The sequence below is a fragment of the Chiloscyllium plagiosum genome, chromosome 28 (assembly GCF_004010195.1).
Source record: "Chiloscyllium plagiosum isolate BGI_BamShark_2017 chromosome 28, ASM401019v2, whole genome shotgun sequence".
NCBI lineage: Eukaryota > Metazoa > Chordata > Chondrichthyes > Orectolobiformes > Hemiscylliidae > Chiloscyllium > Chiloscyllium plagiosum.
This window is the reverse complement of record NC_057737.1, coordinates 28,136,110-28,144,075: the sequence shown is the minus strand read 5'-3', so window position 1 is coordinate 28,144,075 and position 7,966 is coordinate 28,136,110.

Sequence of the window (7,966 nt, the reverse complement as noted above, 5' to 3'; positions counted from 1 at the left end):
ATGTTCAAAACAAGCTTTAATGCTGCTACCATGCTTAATGTAGCAGTTGACAGCACAACAATTGACTCTTGCAATGTCACTTGTGGTTGCCCGGCCTTATGCTGTGGCATAAAACCTAAGGACAGTGCTGATGTTTAATTGCAATGTTTTGTATGCAGACACCAACACTTCAATCACAGTCTCCTTACTGAAGCTAAACCTCATTATGTGTGGATCTTACCTCACTCCTAGTAAATGGTACAAGGTATGCCCCCCCCCCCCCCCACCCCCGAAACAGCTCCAATATCTGAGGTCTTTTAGGCCACTGCAAAGTATGACACACAAGATGCATTTATGTACTGCCTTCAACATAATAAAGTATTCCAACTTGCTTAACAGGAGCCTTAGCAAACAAAATATTGATACCAAATCACATAAGAAGATTGAAGGAGAGATGATCAAAGTTTGATGAAGCAGGTGGGTTTTAAACACCATCCTAAAGGACAAAAGGTAGACAAAGATAGTTAGGGAAGAAATTTCAAAGCTGAGATCTGGAGAGCTGAAGGCATGGCTAACAATTGTGGAACAATTAAAATTGGAGATGCACAAAAGGGTAAAACTGGAGACACAGAGCACCCAGATGGTTAAAGTATGAGAGAAGATTACACAATAGGGAGGTCATTGCATGGAGAGATTTGAAGACAAGAATGAGAGTTTTAAAGTGAAAAATCACACAACACAAGGTTATAGTCCAACAGGTTTATTTGAAAGCACTAGCTTTCGGAGCGCCGCTCCTTCACCAGGTGGTTGTCCACCTGAGTTAAAAGCAGGATTTAGACGCCATAGAGATGTACAGCATGGAAATAAACCCTTCGGTCCAACCTGTCCATGCCGATCAGATATCTCAACCCAATCTAGTCCCACCTGCCAGCACACAGCCCATATCCCTCCAAACCCCTCCTATTCATATACCCATCCAAATGCCTCTTAAATGTTGCAATTGTACCAGACTCCAGCACTTCCTCTGGCAGCTCATTCCATACACATATCACGCTCTGTGTGAAAAAGTTGCCCCTTAGGTCCCTTTTATATCTTTCCTCTCTCACCCTAAACCTATGCCCTCTAGTTCTGGACTCCCCCACCCCAGGGTATTTATCCTATCCATGCCCCTCAAAATTTTGTAAAACCTTTATAAGGTCACCCCCCAGCCTCCGACGCTCCAGGGAAAACAGCCCCAGCCTGTCCAGCCTCTCCCCGTAGCTTAAATCCTCCAACCCTGGCAACATCCTTGTAAATCTTTTCTAAACCCGTTCAAGTTTCACAACATCTTTCCGATAGGAAGGAGACCAGAATTGCCCTGTTGTATTTTCAACGGCAATAGTAACAGTGATAGATGAAGTGGGTATTGTGTGAATTAAAATCCAAGCAGCAGGGTGTAAAATGAAGACAAGTTTATGACGAGGGGAGGATGGGAGGCCTGCCAGGAGAACATTGAGTGGATGAAGATTTCAGCAGCTGCTGAGCTGAAGTAGGGTTAGGGTGAGGTAATGTTGTAGAGGTGAAAGTCAGTGTTCTTGTTGATGGAGGTGATTATGACCACTGCAGCCATTCTATGAGAGTAAAACATTCCCTGTACAATTACTTTTAACGTACTTATTCATGTGCAGTCAATCTTAAGAGTGTGTCTGTGATCTCAGCAAGGAGCCATATCTTGGAAAGCACAGATAAAAGTTCCAAAGTCTCTGTCGTAACTCTGAATCTGCACTCAGTAATCTAAATGACATGACTAAGGAGGAATAACCCTATTGCCCCATGTCTCATATAAATAATTCACATTCAAAAAGCGAGTTTAAGTCATAAATGTTTCCTTTTAATTTCATGTATGAACTGAACTGAGCACTTTTCTAAAAATGACATGCAAACACTGTAAAAAAAAAGAATTACAAGCCCTATAATTCTCCCTTTATAATTCTATAATTTCTTTATAATCCCCTTGCCCATTTAGATTGAGAGTAAAGGTGAGATGAAAGTAAAAGGAAAGACAATTACAGCTTTTGCTTATAATCCCACAGCTTTTCAAAATTATTATTAATACTCTCGTCGTTTATTCATTTGCTCTCTGGTGAATAGTGATTTTTTTTTCTGTTTGGATTCAGTGAAATTTGATTACATTCTTTACAGAATGGAAACAGGCCCTTCAGCCCAACAAGTCCACACTGACCCTCCGAAGAGTAACCAATCCAGACCCATTCCCCTACCCTATATTTACCCCTGACTAATGCACCTAACACTACGGGCAATTTAGCATGGCCAATTCACCTGACCTGCACATCTTTGGATTGTGGGAGGAAACCAGAGCACCCGGAGGAAACCCACGCAGACACGGAGTGAATTTGCAAACTCCACACAGACAGTTGCTCGAGGCGGGAATCGAACCTGAATCCCTGGCGCTGTGAGGCAGCAGTGCTAACCACTGAGCAACCATGCCATCCATAATGTAACTATTTTCATTGCATACAGTAGGTAAAATACAATGTAGGACATGATTTTGATTTCTGCATCAGAGAGATACTTTATCATACCAGTGCACCAATTTATTCGCCCACTCCATTTATTCTTTATGGTTTCCTGGAGGGAGACTGCTAAGTCAGCACCAATTACTGCTGAATTATAGACAGTTTCCAACAATAAACTAGTACCCTGTGGGAATCAGATTAAGGCTACATAAAGTCATTTCACTCGGGACTGTTTAACAGCTGTACAGATAGTAAAGAATTTTCAATTCCATCATTGCAATACAAATCTGTATTCTGAAGATCAAAGAATATATTCCCCTCAAACCCAATGGCTACTGCTGGTTTTACCATGTTCACTGTTAAAGCCATCGAGTTGTTGAGCAATGGAAATACAATTTGCGTTGGCTTGGTAGGTGAAAGGAGAAAAGGGTAAAGGATGGCAGTAGGTCCAAAGTTGGCATAGGGGGTATGAGCAGTTCTGGGGGTGAGTAGAGGTGAGTTTGCATAGGTTGGCATGGGTGAGACATGGGAAGCGTAGGACATGTTGGGGAATTAGGAGCTCATGAGAGCTGAAGGAACATTCGATATTTCTACAGGTCCACTTGGCTCTGGGCCTCTTGTACCTTGGTGGAAGTAAGGTACCATTTGAGAGAGGTATTGGATCATTTGGTGGAGGTAAGGCAGCATTTGCAGATGTGTAAAGGCATGCTTGCGAACAAAAGAGCATAATCTCATTGGAGCTGGCAAAGACATACATCAAGGAACTTGCCTCAATCAATGCAGGCTTCTTTTAAAAAGAAAGTTCTAGAAAATTCAAACTACCTGATGACATGAAACATTATTGGGTTTGTGCTGCATGTGGCTTTGGAAAATCAATCATTTCCACAATGGAATGTCAAATGATGGGTAACTCCGACTCCTAACTGAATGGAAATGTTTTTGAGATAAGTGTTCAAGGAATTAAGAGTTAAGCATTTACCTGAATTATTTGATTTTGTAAGGTATTAGTTGAAGTAATTTTATGTGTTATTGAGGGCAGCTATTCTGCATTAGAAACATCAATAGGCTGAAAACTACTTTGTATCAGACTTCCCCTTGCGATATGCCTGTGTTCAATAATGGGTATGTTTGCATGGAGCGCAAAGGATAAAGGATGGTAGCTGGAGGATTGAGCTCACATGGGGGCTAAGAAGAGCCAAGGAGAAGGTTGGGAGCATATTGGATATGAGGATCCATGAGAAATGGATAGACAAACATTGAGAATGAATTTCCATGGGGATCGGAATGCAGGTATAGGTTGGCACACGGGGCATATGGGGGAGTAGACTGGCATAGATTGACATGTGATGACATGGATGGGGCATGGAGAGGGAGAGAGAGAGGTGAGAACAGGATGGATGTCTTATGATACATTCTTTATTTTTCAACATTGACCTCAGTGCTGGAGCCCTGAGGCAACTTATCTGCTTGGCACAATTCAGGAAATAGGAGCCACTTCGGGTCTTCCCAGATTGCACAGTCTGATTCCCTATCTATCCTGCATCTTTTGAGAGCGGTGGTTGCCAATGCAAGGAAATGTTCAAACATTCCAAAGTCTCCCTTTAATATATAGAATCATAGAGTCTCTACAGTGCAGATAGAGGCCATTTGGCCCATCAAGTCTCCACTGACCCTCCAGAGTATATCCCACCCAGCCTCCTTTCCTAGCCTCATAACCCCTCATGGCTAACCCACCTAAACTGCACATCTCTGGACACTGAGTAATTTAGCATGGCCAATCCACCTAACCTGCATATCTTTGGACTGTGGGAAGAAATCAGACCACCCAGCAGAAATCCACGTAGACACAGGGAGCATGTGGAAACACCACACTGTCACCTGAGGTTAGAATCACAGAGCTTTGTTAGGTCCTCAGTGTGACTTTTGAAGTTATCTGTTTTAGATCTCCCACTTATTGTAGTTGAGTCATATCATCATCATCAGTTAAGAGTAAATATATAAACATGCCCAAGCTTGTAGTATCATACAGATTTATATATTTTCACACATTGTCAAAATTGAAATTGATTAAATATTGCAATGATATCTCACCGACTCTTAGAAAATCTATAACAGCTCTTTGCTTAACATCATTTAAGGGTATTATAAACTCAATCACAAATGTTTACCGAAAGTCAGTGAAAAGATTTTAACTTAGAACAAAATCAATTCATAAGTCATCCAAGTAAAAGCTGAAAGACCAATTTGACATTTTCAGACCGAACAAAATGCTCTAATTAAAAAAGTATAAGTTTCAGTCCTGAATTCCATTTTGGCTGCTTTCATTCTGTAATGAAATACCATGTAGAATAAATGAAGGGGAACTAATGACTGGTCTTTGCCAATTTCAGGAGAAAATTGTGAATTATAAAGTCTGCGTATAATTACATAGTAGACAAATAGTTAATAATTTAAAATAAGATTTAATGCCCCATTGAATTTACTAGAATTTATGATCCTACCTGCAGGATTCAAATCAGGTTACATTTTTGATAGACATCCGATGAGGTCAAAGTACATCATTCCACTTCACTGAATATAGCATAAAGTAATTTCATACGTATGGCACTCTCACTATGTTCTGAAAGCAGAAGGCACTTGACACCAGGTTATAGTCCAACAGGTTTATTTGAAACCACAAGCTTTCAGAGTTGGATCCTGATGATTTGAACATGGGTGAAACTTGGATGGATTGTTAACTTTCATTCAGAGCATTGTCCCTTCATCAGGTGAACGAAGGAGAATTGACGAAGGAGCTATCCCTCAAAAGTATCTGATTTCAAATAAAGCTGTTGAAATTTAACCTGGTGTAGCGTGCCTTCTGATTTTGTCCACTCTAATGCAACACTGGCACTTTGACAGCATGACTGCTTATGAGGCATGGTCAGATTCTGACCATTTTCGAAATTGTGTTAAAATGACATGGGCAATTTGCCCATCCACCCATTAAAAAGTTAAAAATCTTGGTAAGCATGCATTAATAAAGGCTGGAGAATATGATAAGTCCATGGATGTGATGTGATAGGTGTTAGGGATGTAAGAATTATAGAAGTACATCATCATGGCCAATAGCCGTTTTCCCTTAGCAATAGGTTTCGCTGAGGTAATAACTATGGATTTAAATGCATAGAATAAAGAAACGTGCACTTTCATTTTCATTTCATTGACTAACATCAAGGTCACCCACCTCATCCTCAGATACTTGGCAATGCCTTAAAATAACTCCAGCTACTCTGCTGTGATAGTCACGTCACCTACCAGAGCACAACATTATACAATGACTGCATTCTCAGATCTCTCTTGCAGGACAAGGTATCACAGCATAGAAGAGACAGAGCAGAACTAGCTCATCCCAAACTTATGTCACATTTTCCATATCCTGCAAAGGAGATAACTGTCTGCTTCGTGTAACTGTCTGGCTCACAGCATCCAATTTTTCTGAGAAATTGAAGATGGTGGTGTGTTTTTTTTCCAACCGAATGAATGATTTATTGTCACATATATCTTGAAGATACAGTGAAAAGTGTTTTGTTACCACAATCCAGCACCACTTTAAGTTACAATAAGGATAAAAATAAATTACTTAAATAAGAGTTCAAATTGGCATCAAATTGGATTCTGCAATGCCTCTGCAAGGTGTTCCTGTCCTCTAAGAGTCCTGCTCCAGAAACAGCAATGACGACACCAATGCCCCAGCAGACCCCAGCTCTGCTGCCACCACCATCTCACCAACACCAAGAGTCCCCATTCCAGGCACTGCCAACACCAAGGGCCCAGGCTCCAGGCCTATCACCACAAGGTGTCCAGGCTTCAGGCCTACCACCTCTGTGGGTCTAGGCTCCAAAACTACCATAGCCAGGTGTCCAGGCTCCGGACCTATTGCCACTGAGAATCCAGGCTCCGGGTCTGCTGCTGGCAAACGTCCAGGTGCCGGGCATTGCCGGTGGGAGTCAAGGCTCCAGGCCTGTCATCGGTGGGTGTCCAGGCTCCGGGCCTGTCATTGGCGGGAGTCCAGGCTCCGGGCCTGTCACCGGCGGGAGCCCAGGCTCCGCGCCTGTCACCGGCGGGAGCCCAGGCTCCGGGCCTGTCACCGGCGGGAGTCCAGGCTCCAGGCCTGTCACCGGCGGGAGCACAGGCTCCGGGCCTGTCACCGGCGGGAGTCCAGGCTCCAGGCCTGTCATTGGCAGGAGTCCAGGCTCAAGGCATGTCGCCAGTGGGACTCCAGGCTCTGAGCCTATTGCCAGTGAGAATCCAGACTCCAGGCCTGTACCCGGCAGGACCCTAGGCTCTGGGCCTCTCGCTGGTAGGAATCCATGCTCCGGGCCTGTCGCTGGCGGGAGACCAGGCTCTGGGCCGTGTTGCTGGCGGGAGACCAGGCTCCGGGCCGTGTCGCCGCTGGGTGTCCAGGCTCTGGGCCTGTCTCCGGTGGGATTCCAGGCTCCAGGCCATGTTGTCGGCGGGAGTCCAGGCTCCGGGCTTTTTGCTGGCGGGAGTCCGGGCTCCGGGCCTGTTGCTGGCGGGAGTCCAGGCTCCAAGCCTGTCACTGGTGGGAGTCCAGGCTCTGGGCCTGTTGCCAGCAAAGTCCAGTCGCCGGGCCTATTGCCACTGAGAATCCAGGCTCCGGGCCTGTTGCCAGCAGGAGTCCAGGCTCCGGCCTGTCACCACCATTGGCCACGCTACTAAGTACATGGCTCTGGATCCCTTATCCCCACTTTATGCTCCCAAATTTCCATCTCACTTCAGTTTTTGAGTTGTTGTTTCCAGACCCTTAGGAACTGTTGACTACCTGGTCAAAGCAGCAACAGGAAGACGAGAGAGAGCAATAGCATGACACTGATGAAGGGCCCTAACATTTGATGTGATACAGCTACCATTAGGTCAGGCACTGCCATGCATGCAGCTTGGAACTAGCACTGAGCTGAGTTTGGTCAATGATCGTTTACTTAAGCATGAGCGGCCTGCAGACAGTTCAGGGGATCATTTGCCAGAAGATGAGAAGGAAGACAAGATTTCTCTGATGTACATGAACATTAAGATGCTGGTATATTGATGGACTTTTCATTAATGTCCATGCCCCTGTCAAGGGGCACAGATGAGTTTAGCTCCAAATTAGCCAAGAGGGTGGCACACGACTGGTCCATCTCTCTGACATCCTGCAGACCCAGACCTGATCTGCAAGTTGGGTGCTGGCTTGAATATATTAGGGCCTATCTTGGAGTTTCACACTTGGTCTTTACAGAGTGAACAACAAACAGTCACAGAATCACAGAAGCATTATAGCATAAAATTAGGACATTTGGCCCATTGTGTCTGTACCAGTCTTGTCTTCACAGTTTTTTTCTTATTCATTGGATGTGGGCATCATGTCTAGGCAGTATTTATTGCCCATTCCTAATTGCTAAGAGGGCAATCAAGAGTCAACCACATTGCTG